Source organism: Pleurodeles waltl, chromosome 11 (genome assembly GCF_031143425.1).
Source record: "Pleurodeles waltl isolate 20211129_DDA chromosome 11, aPleWal1.hap1.20221129, whole genome shotgun sequence".
Classification (NCBI taxonomy): Eukaryota; Metazoa; Chordata; class Amphibia; order Caudata; family Salamandridae; genus Pleurodeles; species Pleurodeles waltl.
In genome coordinates, this window is record NC_090450.1 from 355555011 (window position 1) to 355571232 (window position 16222).

At 41.7% G+C, this 16222-nt stretch overlaps 1 protein-coding gene and 1 long non-coding RNA gene across 2 annotated transcripts in view; one reads left to right on the forward strand and one right to left on the reverse strand.

Annotated features, from left to right (window-relative positions):
* The window catches only part of LOC138266620 (uncharacterized), a 33961-nt gene extending 18334 nt beyond the window's left edge, over positions 1-15627 (forward strand). The window contains exons 2-3 of the long non-coding RNA XR_011199579.1: positions 922-1060; positions 13545-15627. This is a non-coding gene — a long non-coding RNA (uncharacterized lncRNA). The remainder of the gene's footprint in view (positions 1-921; positions 1061-13544) is intronic.
* AGXT (alanine--glyoxylate aminotransferase) overlaps positions 1-16222 on the reverse strand; it is an 879854-nt gene that overhangs the window by 103415 nt on the left and 760217 nt on the right. The window lies entirely within an intron of this gene.

Here is a 16222-nt window from a genome sequence, read left to right on the forward strand (position 1 = left end):
TCAACACCTTAGTCTCCTTCTGTAAATTGCCAATCATGTGAGCTAGCTCAGATAGGGTGATCTCACATGTCTCCATTTCATTCGGGTGAAAATTGTATGTGGGCTTGTCATTCTGTCAGATTTCAGGCTACTAACTTTTTGCAGGAATGAGATGGACACAAAGTAGTACCCCACTTCCCTGTGAATCAAGCAGACCATACAAATGGTCAAGCCTGACCCACCGGGGAGAAGGGACGAAGCTTGATCAAGGCAGACACCAGCCTTCCACCTGACGACATTGGGGTTGCCTGTACAGCTTCTAGAAAATAAATAACATGACTTTAGAGTTTGAACATTCATGATTGTTTTTTATTTTTTATAATAATGTGACCCATTCCTGCATTACCGAATGTCCCTTCCTCCTTAGTTAGTAGGTGGTTCCTATTGGCTGAATTTGCCATATCTATGCAACAGAACTCAGAACTGTTAATTTATTTGAGCTCTTACAAGGAAACATACACTATAAATATAAGTAGGGATCATAAGCCACTAGACTGTAGGAATCTTAAGCTGAATACTATCTTAAAAACAGTCCTTTTGGAAAACATTATCACAAGATCATAGTTAATGGTTAATACCATTCATAGTTTTCCATCAATGTGCATCTCCTGGTATTATCACTGTTTAACAAACTTAATACTATTCATCAAACTATACATCAATAATATGTTACTCCTTGTATTGTCAATGTTTGTCAGTTCATCAGACCTTGAGTAAATAAGAAGGTATTTATTTTCCTTTGTGTTTAGAAAAAACAAAAGATAGTTGAATTCACCAGTTCCATCAACATTAAAAAAGCCGCTTTTATACTTTATCACAAGTTGGAATAATGTTACCCAGATTGAAGAGATTGCCACATTAATGCGATGTTCCCTTGTTCAGAAACAAGTACTACGAGGGAACGGTAAACCCAACGCCAGAGGATGAACCCACCACAATCCAGAAGGGATGGAAGACACCAAGCGCTCGGGACAAAGGAAGAAGCAGAAGACAGGAAGAGGATGCCAAGAGGTAAGAGCAGGTGAGTATAGTGGGGGAAATGCACAAACGATGAGCAAGCATCCCGGTGCAGCATGCAGCCTTAAAGGGACTGCACAGTCGGGACACTGCGCAAGTGGCACGCCCAACAGTGTCGTAGCTGTGTGCTCTTACTTGGTGGGAGCTTTGACAGCTCCCGCCAAGTCAGAACAAAACACTCTGCTTTCAGCGGGTGAGAGCTGTCAAAGTGCTCTTCCCCAGTGCAATCAGAGGTTACATATCTTTCCCTGCCTGCAGAGATGCGGGGCAGGCAGGTAAAGAGATGAAACAATTGCTAGGTCCTAACTAGAACTACCTACTGGCAACTGCCAGTAGGATATATATATAAAATGTTTAATGAGTTGGGTGAGGGCAGTCTTCATGTCGAAGAGGATCCAATCTTAAATCTTGCCAACTCTAATATATACCACTTGATTTGAATCAGCCCAGTAATTTTAGACCTAAATCATTTTTTCTCACTTCCTTACCCCATGCCGCCATTGATGTGTTTAAGAAGGCGATACTTAAAGAACTGAGAATTTTGAAATGGGTGAGGTCAATTGGGCCCTACAATGTATCCAAATAACACTATTTAGCACTAAAGGTACTTGAGAATAATCCAGGCGTAGTGATTAAGCCATCAGATAGGGGGGGGGGGTGTTGTGATTCAATCTAAACAGTACCTTTCCTGAGGTTTTCAGCAATTTCGTGATGTGACATGTTATGAACTCAGCAGTAAAAGTGAGGTATATCAGTTGAATATGACATACTATGATACATTGATGGAGTGGCAACAAATGGGACGAGTACTCATTGTAGGACTGGACAGAGTAGTACGAATCACACACAATCAGTGTGAGGTGTCCTGGATCCGTATGTTCCAGTGCCAAGATAAGAGCTTTAAGCTCTGCCAGCTGAGCGGTGCAGTCGCTCAGGGTCTGCGTGTAGGTATTCTGAGGGTGGAATATACCTCCTTCATCACTCCACTCACCGCTGTGCAAGTGGCTGAGTATTGATGTTTTGTACCTATAGTTTGTTGTACTGAGCTATCAGTGTAAATGACAGTCTAGTATCTGTCAAGTGGCAAGATGTTCATATTGGAGAAATTATTGTGTTTGAAGTTTTGGGTCAAAGATGTAATCAACATCAATGGTAGTCAGAGACGTTGCCCATTGAATCCAACATTGATGTAATGCTTTAGCGTTAGGAATGCTCGCTTTGGTGACAGCCTGTGAGGCTGGCACTGGGAAAATGACGACAATGCGTTTCCCTTCGGCAAGTGGCCTCTCCTTAATGACAGCCATCTGTACAGCAGTTCGAATTTTTTCTGTGGGTGCAAAGCGTTGTTCTGAGTTGGAGTATAAATGTGATTTTTATGCTATGGGCACTGTGTCGCCCTCCTTAAAGGTGAACCCAATGGCACCGGCAATTATTCTGATGACCAAATTTGTTTTGTTGTCACGTGTGTAAGTGTTTTGCTTGTAGCATGTCTTGCTGCAATCCTCTAAGGATGCACGTGTGTTCACCTGTCCAGTGTCGGCTTGTGAAATCTGGGTGAATTAAATCAAAGAGTTGTTTAATGCGTTGTGCATAATCAGGAATGTATGTTCTGCCAAAGTTAAAGAAACTAAGTAAATACTGCAGTTTCTTGATCATGTTTTTGGTTACAATTGAGCATAATTTTCTAAAAACTGCAGGGCCAGTCTCTTGCCCTCATTTGATAGCTCGTATCCTAGGAACAATACACTGAGAAAGGCTTTTTTAGTTTTCTAAAATTAAATTTGTAGCCAATGGCTGTGAATCCTAGAGTGCTCCGATCGACTCTGGCATGAAGTATGTTGGGGTCGTCATCTGTAAGATAGATGTTATCCACATAGGACAATGCCTCAGGATCAATATCATGCAATATTGATGTTACACAGGCAGAGAATAACCCTGGGCTGTTCTTATAGCCCTGGGACAAACCTGTTCTTGTGAGCTAACTGAGAATGCACTCAGGTCCTGACTTTCATATGTTAAGTTTTGGCAGAAGAAACCATTGGAAATATACAAGGTTGTTTTGTACTTTTTTTTTTTTTTTTTACACACTATGTTGTTAATTAGTGGGTGCTGTGTGAATTTTGTATTGTGTAGTGCGTGCTTTGTTGTTTAGGTGTCTTTGATCTAAGACTATTCTATATGAATGGTCTGGTTTTGCAGTGGGTAATAACAGGTTATTCATTGCAGAGACACAGGGCTCTATTACTCTCTGGTACTGGAGTTGAGTGAGGATCTCTCTCACTGGAGCTTTAGCCTCATGTTTAACAGGGTATTGGGGCTGAGGTTGTGGGGTAGATCTAATAGGTATTATATGGTAGAGAGAATCGTTATCTTACCCTAAGTGGTTGCGGTATAATGCAGGTGCTTGCCCCAAAGCCCAGTTAACCGCGTAGAGTTCTTTTACCACCTCCGGAACAAGATCTGAGAACGAAGGTAAAATTACATCTTCCCCATGTTGGAGCTTATGGACTTGTTCGGGTGGCCAGTCTCTTTCTGCTAATAGGATATCAGAATTATGTTTTTCCCACAAAATTACAATTTATAGTGTGCTCTAGGTCTCCCTCAATTTGGATATTTAAATCATAGACCATGTTGGGTGGGAGAACGTGCCCATCCACAGTCTTGACTGTAAGACAGCTAGTTGCTGTTGCATCCAGATGATCTTTCAGACTCTGGTGACATATCTTGACTTCTGCTGTGCTGTCCAGCAGGGTCACTGCTCACTTCTTGTTCATCAGCAATGTTCTCAAGTTTGCTGGCATGTTTAATTGAAATTGCTTTCGTCTTTTTCTTTTTGAATTGTGTCTTTTGTTGTGGGGGTTTGTCTTCTTTCTTGTCCGAAGACCACTGTAAGTCTTTCTTCTGTTTCATGTAGTCAGGGTGTTGCTCTGACCGTCCCACTCTCACTACGTCTATCTGGTGTGTCCTGAAAGGAACTAGGTCAGGAGCCTTTAAAGTTTCCCTATTTCTGAGATGATATCTCCTTTCGGAGTTCTCCAGATGCGGAGAGTCTGCTCTCTGACTTTGTCTGTCTTTATTTGGTTTTTGTTTATCCCAGGATTTTTTTTTTTTAAACCCTCTTGTTCTTGTTTAGTAACATCCTTAGGGGTGGTACTTTGAATTTCAGACTTTTTTGGCTTGACTCCCAAACTATCCTGTCCTATACTAGTATAGGTGTTGCAAATACTTTTCGGTGGTTGATGCTCCTGTTCCAGCTGTGGAATCTCCCGGATCCGCCGGTGTGTAGCCAACGCTACTGCTTCCCCTTTAATGTTACTTACTATTATTGAGGAGACTGTGTCGAAGTTGCGCATCAGTTTCATCCCCAAATCTAAGGCTGGAGCAGCCCCATGCCCATTTTTTATTTTTTTAGCACTTCCAGTAAATTGGCAAGTGTTGGGGTGCCATGTGTGGTAGTGTAAATTGCAGCAAAGACTGTACCCCATGTGGTGTAGTTATCCACTGAGGGGACCATTCCAAATGGCAAGCACATTGTTAAAATTCCATGTTTATCTTAGGGTACTATATGAGAAAACATTACTTCCAGCTGGTTAGTTTTTTGTGCTATCCAGAATGGAATCTTCTCGCATTCCGTGGCTGCTTTCCCCATGATAGAATTGACTGTTTGTGGGTTAATCCCAGTAACAGCCAATTGGTGACGTTTATAGTCCACATAGCGAATTGTACTAAACGTCTAAAGGTGTACTAGCTCATTATAAAATGAGCGTACATCAGCCATTTGCATTGCCTGTATGCCAGGATGTGGTGTGTATGTGGCAAACATGGTCCAGGTTGGACCGTCATTACTTAACGGACCTAATCTCATGGGTTGTATTACATGTGATCGGGCACCACTGAACCAATTTTGATATTCTTTATGAGAAAGCGGTATCTCTAAATACCAGTAAGCTTAGAACCGCTGCGGTACGTTCACTATTTTATATGTGTGAATTGTATGTGTTCTGTTATCTTCCTTTGAAAAGGTAGCCCAGGAATAGAATGTTTCTGTTTGGTAAGTTTCATGAGTTTCCACGATAAATGAGAAATCCCCACCCTCATCTGTTAAGCTGTGGGCTTCCAGGTGTTGTTTTAATGAGTGTCTGACATTCTCTGAAATGTCTATGGCGTTAGCCATATTGAATGATGGGTGCAGAGATGGAACACCAAATGGGGAGAAAATCCTTTTACGAGTTCAAGCTTGAAAAACCTACAGCCTAGTTAGGTGCTACCTATTCAGCTGAGGAGGATTATCCCTAAGACCACGGACGTCTCTGTATATTGGTACGTAGGGTACCTGCTGTGTGCGAGACAGAGATACTCAGGATATCTGTAAATGAGTACCAAAACACCATTGTTGGTGGCCATGTTGTAGTTGGACTCTCGCTCCTAGGTGAGACTGCTGGTTTATGAATGACAGCACTTTTATTTGTAGATGACTGAGTCACTCCTACGGCAAGTCGCAACTATCTGGCCAACCCTCCCAGCTCACAAGCAGTACCTCACCAAAAACCCAAACAGTAAAAGGTGATTTGTCAACCTTACTCATGGACTTTAGATTGCGACATCTCAGGGAAGTCGTGGTGGAACGGAAGTTATCCTTCTGTCACGTTAGTAATAAGTCTCAGTCACACTCAGGCAATAAAGGAGATGCAGGGAAGTTTTCAATATATTTATTGAAAGGACTCCAATCTATGGTAAAATGCATGAGCTGCAATGATTATGATAACGTACAATAAAAGAAGCATAATTGTGAAGATGAGAGTTGTGAATGCAAAGACTCTCACCATCTTGCAATAAACATGAAATGTAAAACTCCTAGCAAAGAAAACCTGATCTGTAACCTAATGAGAGCTAGGTATGATAAACCTAATCTGCCAGTACCATGTCCATGAGAAATATTCCCCAACCCTCATTACATTGGAATGAGGTAGCTAGGTCAGAGTTCGTGGTGACACGAAGCGGAGTTCTGCAGCAAGGTGATATGCAGTGTAGATGGCATCTGGAAGGACTCCCTGTAATGACCTTCCCTGTGTGAGATGTATTTATACAGATCATGTAGGACCCCTGACGCAGGTATGTTCCCAAACAATTGATAAGGAGGCAGACCTGTGGCGGCATTTATGTAAACAATCCCCAACAATTGTACATTATGTTCCTGTCATGTGTAAGTGAGAAAGGGACATGATGTGAATATCCATGTATATTACTTGATCATGATAATGCAAATCAAATCATTTCTATAACTATAAACTATGGCAGCCAGCTTAAAAGAAATAATAAAATAAATGGGTTAAAATGGAGCACGCTAAGTAGGTTAAAAGTCACTAGGTGACAGGGGCACAGGCCTGCAAGCCAAAGGGCTAAGCTAATCTCCTGAGTCCCTATAAAAACTAAATTGGATTTGCCACAAGGCTTTGTTTGATGTTGTGATGGTTAAGTCAGATACGGGAAGGAGAGTGCTTCACAATCTGCCGACCTGGTTGGTCCATTTTGCCCTCAGTGTCAGGGTCGGGGTAGTTTGGGGAGTGGGTCAGAGAGAGGAGGGTGAGGGTTTCGGAGGGTGGCAGGGGTGGGCAAAGGGGGGGGGGGGGAACAACAGAGCATTTACAATTACAATGGGTGGGAGGTGCTGGGGGAATGGTTAGTAAGGTGGAACAGTCCTGTAAAAATCTTCAGGAAGTGTGGAAAGCACCTGACCCTATGGATCTTCTTCTGCTCTTGGCTATAGGGGTCTGGTTTAATGTGTAGAGACATCATGGCTTTTTACCATGGAACGATGGGTAGCAATATTCTGATATGCACGATTAATATTTGTGGTCTGAATGATAAGGCGAAGGGACGGAGGACGGCATTAGGTTTAAGGCTGATGAAACCGGATATCCTATCTATCCGAGAAACGCATATCCCCTGAGGTAAAAGATCTTTTTGCAGACCTGGGGTTTTCACTTCTGGCTTGCACTTGCCAGGGTCTAGGATCCAAGGGGGGGGTAGCCGTTTTAGCTAGACAGACTAACTGCTCAGTGATTTGGAGCACTGCAGACAAAGCCGCCAGGTGTGGGTCATCCTGGAGTGTTGTGTTAGGTGGAGTGGGGGTGGAGGATTCACATTATGCTCGGTATATGGGTCTAACCTGGATGGGGATGATGCTTTTAATTTCCTAAATGTTGAATTAGCCTCTTGGCTACCGCTGCTTGTTTTGTGTGGTGATCTTAATATACACTTAGAGATTAAGAAAGAACTAGCAGGGGCCCAAGTGTATACTGGTAGGAAACTTCTGGTACTAAGGGCACGGACTAGTGGACATGTGGGACAAACATATGGATCCCAACCCAGGATATACTTTTTCTCAACTCCACACAACAAATTGGTGTGGTTCGATTATTTTTTTGTCCCTTCTACGCTTTGTCATCAGGCAACAGTCAAGAGATTCCCTAGGGCTCTATCGGATCATAACCCATTGGTATTGGAACTTTTGGACAGCGGCTTCAGCAGATCTTGCAATTACTTGTCCTTTGATAGGAAATTGCTGTGTGATGCAGACAATGTCGCTTATATGTGTGCCTGGATAGGAGAGTTTTTGGCCATCAACAGAAATACAACGGCGGATCAGGTGGTTTGGGACGCCTTCAAATCAGCTATTGGGGGGGGGGGAAACACAGAGTTATTCCTTATTTCAGCAAAAGGAGAAGCACAAGGAGATCCAACGTCTCTACGCCGCCTTGTCATTGGCAGAGGAGCAGCAAACTAAGTTAATAGTCAGGAACTTGGATTGTAGGAAAATTAAACAGGGGATTGCAGTTTTAAGATAATAAAATAATAATAATCTATTGCTTTTTCGGAAGGAAACGGCTGCCTAATTTGAGTGCTACGAGTTTGGGGGAAAATGTGGGGTAGTTATTGGCATTATGTATCAGGCAGAAGGAGGATGTAAAAGGGATAGAGGTGATGCAGCACTCTGATGGGCATATAGTTGGGTCTCCTGCTCAAATAACAATGGCCTTGGATTATCATCGAGGAATATACTTAGAAGGGGGGGGTCTCATTCCTCACTGGGAGTATGATGGCATGTTAAAGGGAATTGACAAAATAAACTTTCTCTGGGTGTTAGGGGTGCACTGGAGGTCTCAGTGGATGAAATTGAAGGTGCAATCAAGTCTCTATCCATTGGCAAAGCTACTGGCCCTTATAACATACCTTCAGAATTCTATGACTTTTTTTTTTGCAGGAGATAAAACTGGGTTTATTGTCAACTTTCTTAAATGCCCAGGCAGGAAACATCCCTCTCTCTTGGGAGGAAATGACTATTGTTATATTTAAGAAAGGGAAACCCCCTCTAAATCCAGGGCCCTATTGACCAATATCATTATTAAACTGTGATGCTAAGGTTCACTCTAAAGTTTTAGCTAATCGTCTATGTAGGGTATTTGCATCTTTGATTTCACATCAACAGCATGGTTTTGTTCCATCCCGGGGTGCCATAGATCATATTCGGAGGTCAATTACATTATTTGATATTACTGATGTTACTAAAACAGAAAGGAGTCTGATATTTAAATGATGAAAAAATGTTTGATCTGGTCTCCGCTATTTATGGGCAGTCCTTGAGTGGCAGCGCTTTGGATCAGGTAATATCCAGGCTATTAAGGCACTATATGAAACCCCCACAGCCAATCTCCGTATCATGGGTCACAAGTTGGATAAGATTTTGATCACAAGAGAAACCAGTCAGGGATGCCCTTGGTCTCCGCTATTATTTGCCCTCTATATGAACCCCTCCATCTCTCTGCTAGAAAGGAGCTTCTGAAATCTTTCTGTTTTTGTGAATTCAGTCAATAATATAGGGGTGATAACTACTAATCCCTCTGAGGCTGTAAAAGGAGCTAGAGAAATAATATGAATCTTTTCGGAAATACTCTTGGTATAAGCTTAATGTGACAAAACACATTGGCCTCACACCCCCAACTCTAATGTGACGATCTGTCACCTTCACTGTTACGCTACCATTTAAAAAAAAAAAACGTTTTCCTTTACCCTTTACAGGCTAATCTGTACAAAGGGCACTTGTTTTGGGGACTCTAGATGAGTGGAGGAAGCTGTGTATTTGGGAGTATGAATTACATCAAAGATAGATCACTTGGTTAATTGGAATTTGGCTCCCCTCCTAACTCAGACTGCGCAAACCCTTAGGAGAATTGATGACATATGTTTGCCATTGGTAGGGAGAGGTCATCTCTTGAAAATTATAAGCTTGCCCAAGCTCTTGTATCTATTCAGTGCAAATCCACTGGAATTTAGCAGGAGATGGTTGGCGAAGTTTGAGTGTGTATGTTGCAGTTTTATTTGGGAGTTCAAGAAGCCCGACTACGTTTATGGTGTTGCCTAGGGTTTGCTGGGGCTGGGCTGCCCTAAACTTAAAATTATATTATTGGGCCTCTGTCCTTCAACTTTTGGGCGTACTGGTCATGGGTAGACAAGGGAACCTGCCAATAGCTGAATCTCTGTCAATTTATGAGCTAATTATGGGTCTGGGCGTCAAGGGCGGGCTCAAAAGAAATGTCAATCCCAGCTATTACAAGAAAACAAAATTTAAGGTATTGCAAGGGACACGTAAGGTGCGGCGACTGGTTAAAAGATCAATTGGGCTACAGAAATGTGATTATTATACAATCTCTGCGGGTCCCCTGCATTACCAAAGATTTTTCATAATGAGTAGGGAAACGGTGGGCACAGAATGGTGTCACAGTGGTTGGGAATCTCTTTGAGGAAGGTAAAATGTCCTCCTTTACTGACCTCCAAGAAATGTTTGATATGGGCAGGGTGGATTTTTTTCAAATTTCTCCAGATTTGAATTTTTTTTAATAGGTTGGATCAAACTCAGTTTTCACACGATGAGGCTCCGCTGGTTGATGCAGTGGATGAAAAGGCAAGGATTGGGACACTATATTCATTATTATTGGAAGGACTGCAGGATGATTTGGAGACTCCAAATTCCAAGTGGGGAAGTAGACTTGGGACATAAGTGCTATTTCAACAGGAGTCATTAGGTCTTGGCAGTGGAGTATTGATCACAGTAGGGCTACAGAGTCGGCATTATAAAACAATATTTGATCTTTACTACACATCAGTTGAACTGTATAAGTGGGGTAGGAGACCTGACAGTAAATGTTACCGCTGTGGAGCCGACCAAGTGGATATTGTGCATATGTATTTCGCATGTCCAACCATTGCTCTTTTTTTAACATGCCATTAGCTCTTTTATAGGTGTGATTGTAGGGGAACAGATGCAAATAGCAGCTTCAATTATGTTATTAGGGATAGTCAAGGATTTATCTGCCACAAAGATTTTGTATTAAAAAAAAATGTTATTTTGTATTTCTCGCAATGTCAGTGGCTCGTATGTGCATTGTATCAGATTGGCTAAAACCTGATCTCTCTACATTTGTGGAATGGAGGTCTAGATTACTATCAATCTATTATCTGGAGATCAAATTGTATAAAGGTAAGGGGCAGAGGGCTCAGAAAAGGGGGACTCAGAGTTGGTCTTCCGTCACTAGGTGGCTGGATGGTATGCAGTAGGGGAACCCAGGGGTTCTGATGTCCGGGCGTGCTTGAAATAGTTAAGGATTATATTTTGTTTGGTTTTGTGCTCAGATAAATACCCTTAGCAATTGAGGTAAATATTTGTGTGTTTTGTTTTTGTCATTCTAGCCATGTCCTTCTCTGTCGCTTACTGTGTATACTGAGAGTCAAAAGAGTCACTTTCTATTTATGTGGCAAAGATTGTCTCTACAAATCTGTGATAGTAGTTAACAAGCAGGATATGCTATTTATGTAATGTATTACTCTTTCCCCTCTGAAATAAATAAAATAAAGAAAATAAATGCTCCCCCTGCAGTCCCAGATAGCCTAAAGGGTAAAGGAAACTTTTTTTTTTTTTTTTTAATGGTAGCGTAACAGTGAAGGTGACAGATCGTCACCATTAGAGTTGGGGGTGTGAGGCCAGCTTTAGTCATTTTCCTCTTAATTTCTTTTCAACTGCAAATATTTAGGGCTCATACTGAAATGTGATCTTACTATTTCAAATTGAGAAATATATTTTTGCACAAATTGAAAATAAAAACATATATCATTCGAAGCATATCATACATCAAAGCCTAAAAAAACTCTATTTCTCTCCCTCTCACTGTCTTTCTCAATCTTTGTCCCACTCACATACCCACTCAGACCCTTACACACCCTCTTACAGACCCACTCAGACCCTCATGCACCCACTCACAGACCCACTCACACCCTCATGCACCCACTCATAGACCTGCGCAGGCACTTGCGCACCCACTAAGACACTGATGCACACACACTCACACCCAGACAAAGCCTCTCACAGCCACTCTCACCCCAGATACACCCTCTTCCACCTATTCTCACACTCAGAGAGACAGGCTGCAGCCATCTGCCACTATGCAGGGCCAATGGACCGTGTGCAGAGTAGGGCTGACTGGTTAGAAGGGCAGGTCTTAGGGGCTAGTTGCATTCCAGGCCTTGCGTGAAACCCCTGCTGCGTACGGGCGAAGAACGTGCACGGTGCAAGGTTGGGTGAGTGTAGGGGGTTGTCCTCTGGGCTGACCGCAGGCCAGGCCCCGTTGCCAACCATTGTCGCACATGGCCAAACGCTGTGCGTGGCGGTGTTTGAATTAATATATAGTAATGAAAATTACTATATGTAAAAAAAAAAAAAAAATGAAGGTTACAGGGACATTACAGTTAGGAAATAGAATTTTAAAAAACATTGAAATTCACATAAAAAAACAGTTACAGGGACGGTATAGTAAGGCTCATATTTTAAATGTACCAAACCATGGAAATTCACCAGTTATAGTTTGTTATCTCAAGTAACTATAACTCGTTCCCTAAGTTAACTATAACTCGGGCCCTCTCCATACACTGCTAATTACCCCTCGAATTACGGCACTCATGACATCTTTGATAATATCATTGATAATGTCACTGTAATATTTGCAGTAACATTTTTGATGAAAAAACTGTGCATGGCGTTAACTATAACGTCCCAGTAACCTTCTAAGTGAATGAATATATATATGATCTGTCAAGCGGAGGGCCAAGAAAAAGAGTGATTAAAAAATATGCTAATTTCCATAGGAGCTTTGAACATGACTACAGCCCAAACTGCTGGACAGAATTACACCAATTTTGGCAGAAAGCTAGATTTTGTTCTGCAGATTGTGCTTTTGCGATATTAAAGGGAAAATAAGTGTGTAAATGTCTATATCTAGGGCCATGGATCCTTCAAAATGACTTTGTGAATAATAAGAGTTCATGCAGAGAGCTGCAGAGCTCTGATTGGGTGCCATCTCTTCAAACCAGTAAAGTGTTGACAGCTGTCTTGGGACTCGGCTTCAGCTGAGTCCCTGAACAAAAGGGGCTGGGGTAGGTACACCCTGACCCCTTAGCTCTGGTGCTGGCATCCCAGAGGGACCCCACCAGGGAAGAAAAGCAATAAAAAATAAATAAAAAAAAGTTGCAGCAAATTCACACTGCTCCTGTGTTTTTAATAAAGCCCCCGAGTGGGCCTGTTCCTGGGGGCATGTCAAAATAAGGGTGTGCACTGGGCCCCCCTATGGGGCTTGCTGATGCCCCGGTGACCACCACCTCCCCGGTGCTTTAAGTGCTTTAATGACCATGAATGCAGGGGCCCCATGTGCCCCCCGTAGCCCCAGGGACTGCTACCTTGCCAGGGCTTTAATCATATTTAAGGGGGATGCGGGCCTGGGAACTACCACCTCCCCAGGGCTTTAAACAAAATGAATATGGGGGGGGGGCACGTTGCCCTCCGCAGCCCTGGGGACCTCCACCTCCCTGCGGCTGAATTTAAAATAGCAAGGGGGTCCATCATAACCCCCAGCCGTGGGGACCACCACTCAGGGCCAGCTCTTGCTATGTCCTGGGGGTGCCCCGCCCAGGGACATGGCTGTTTGCTTGGAGGGCAATGACGGCTCCCACCAAGCAAAAGCAAACAAACTCTGCTTTCTGCAAGCAGGAGCTGTTTTGAAAGTGGAGTTCATCAGTGAAGTCTTTTCCCCCCTCACACTCTGTGGTTTGAGTGTCATAGCTAAGTCTGGACAGTGCACAGTAAGAAGTCACCCCGGTCTAGTGGTCAAGGTCTCAAACCTGCACACTGAAAGTTAAGGGTTCCAGTCTAGGTAAGTCTGCGGTCATTTCCTGCTTTAGTTTCTTTCAACTATAAATATTTAAGTTACATACTGAAAGGTGATCCCACTCTTTTTAATTGACAAAAACATTTTTCTTTTCAATTTGTCCAGAAATATTTCTCTAAGTGTATCATTCATCAAAGTCTAAAACAATTCTCTCTCTGTTTCTCTCGCTCTGTTTCTCTCTCTCTCTCCCTCACTCTTTCCCTCACTCTTTCTCAGGGTTGGGTGCTTCAGAGTCGTTGATCAGTAAATGACATGAAGCCGTCTCACAAGGGAATGCTTCCAAAACAGAAATACTCATGTGGCGATTGGAAAAATTATAACCCGCACCAGGCCTGATGATCTGGGGCTATCGCCTAAACTGTCTAAGGAAATAACACACCTAGGAATTACCATGGACTCCAAGTTAACAAGGAATGGTCAAGTGGACAAGTTAGCAAGATCAAGGTTCATCACCATGAAAACATCTTCCCCGATCTCAAATTTCCACACAAAGTGCAGGCTGCTATCACTCTTATACTATCTAAACTGGAACACACCAATGGCCTCGACCATGGATCATCTCTATCAACTATGAAATCAATACAACGCATTCAGAGCTGCCAGACTACTCCTACATGTAAAGCCATTTGCCCACATCTCCCCTGCCTTCAGGGCCCTACATTGGTTACTGGTTGCCGAAGATCCCCCTTCAGGCTGCTTTATATCGCCCACAAATCAGTACATGGAACTGGACTGTTTTTCATCAGGAATAAAATCACCAAATACATTCAACAAAGAAACTTCCGCTCAAGATTGGCATCCCGCGTCAAAACACCACCATACAAGAAAAAAAACAATAAGTGGTACGTCCTTCTCTGTTCAAGCTGCCTAACAATGGAATTCATTACCCCCAAATATGAGATCTACGGATAACTATTGTATCTACAGAAGAATACTCAAGAGTTGGCTCTTTCCTACATAACCACCATACTCAAACAGCAATGGACTGCATATCCCCATGTATATAAACATGTTATAATTTGATGGTGTATATATATGTATTTCTTTGTACAAATATGTATAACTATTTTATCTTAAAATATATACATACTCTTTAGGCTTGTTTAATCAATGTAGTAGTCAGTCAAAAATCTTTATTTGACAATTGCCATAAAAGTACAAACAAAATCGCATTTTACAGGACTACAGAATGAAAAATAATTTAAAACACAACTCAGATACCATATAATAAATTACCTAAACAGCCCAAATTCATCTAATCCAAATTCCCTTTTACAGACAGGAGAGAGATATACTAAGTATGGTTTGATGCCACTTAAAGATGTGCAAATGTACGATAATTCTTATCAAAACATTGACTGATATCAAATACATTAAAATGTTATACCTAAAATATAATAGAAATCCTTGGTCCATGTAAAATCACAAAAACTGTCTTAAGCATTTCAAATTTAAACAGAAATATAAGAAATAGCATAAAATGATTTACAAAATGTTAATACCGATTCCTAATAGTAATAGAGGATCTAATAAAATTTAATACATGATAACAAATTTGAATTTCTGTCAGTTTCTGAAAATATAACAGAGCTTCCTTGTAGTGAATGGGTCTTAGTGTACGTAAAATAGGTAGAATAAAAACATTTCTAGGGGTGGCATAAAGAGAACAAAAAAGATTTTTTTTTTAAAGTAAGTAAATCAATGTAAATATTACTTCAGTTAAATGTATATATGTAGGTGTATGTCTCTATGTGTGTGATTATATATATATTATGTATGTATATATGTGTGTGGATATATATATATATTAGTGTATATTATTCTACACTTGACATGTTCATTGGTCATTATATAGTTTCTATATAAGGTGATTGATTAGATGCTTATCAGTCTCTGATTTATACATGGTCTGTTTTGTGGTAGCCCCCCGCCCCGGGCGTTTCTTCCCCCCCCCCCCGGCTGCGTGTGCGTGGTACCTTCGATGTCATATAGACGTTGTTGCTCACTTTATCTGTTCTGTCAGTGCTCATCATAATCACAGTGTTCTGCTTTGGTTGATAGTTGTGGGACTGAAATGCACTGCCCAAATTGTATAGTGGTTGGCGCCACTAACCGATGTGCCTATTATGTTGATGATGGACTTGACCCTGTCTAATACTATAAATGGTTATTTCCTTATGCTTACTAGGTCAATGCACAATACGTGCACTTGGGTGGGGACCTCAATTGGGTACAGCTGTTGGATGGTCGACCGACAGTATATCTCCTTCAATGTTATATGTTATGATGTGCATGGTTATACGAGTCCCTTTCTATGCATAAATAAACAAGTAAAAAAAATATTAACTTGTCTTTTTATGTACAAACATTTCACTATTGAGGCGAGATAAAATGTTATAAAAGTACACAAAAAATTAACTTCAAATACTGTAATTCTTGAAAGTCTGTTTATAAGACACAACTTTAAATCCCAATATATTATATTCCTTACACACTTATTCCTTTAATTAAGTAATCATGTATCTGTATATATTTAATAATCTAATCCTACTGTACAACAGGGGAAACATTTCTCTCTTGAAAGCTCTACTCTGTCTGACCATCACCAGGTACCTCTATCAATCTATCCTGTGTCTCTACTCTGACTTATCCCATACCCATTCTACTACTTTGGTCTCCAAAATACCCCTTCCCAGACTCTTCCCTCCTCTGCCCTTCCTGGCTCACCCCAAACCTCAGTTTACAACTGTGATCTCCCAAACACCTTGTAGGAAAGTACCCTTCTTTTGCCATGGTTACCCCCCATATTCTGCCTGATGTCAGTGTGCTTGACTGTGTTCACTGGGATCCGGCCAGCCAGGGCCCCAGTGATTATGCTCTCTCTCCTCTAAATT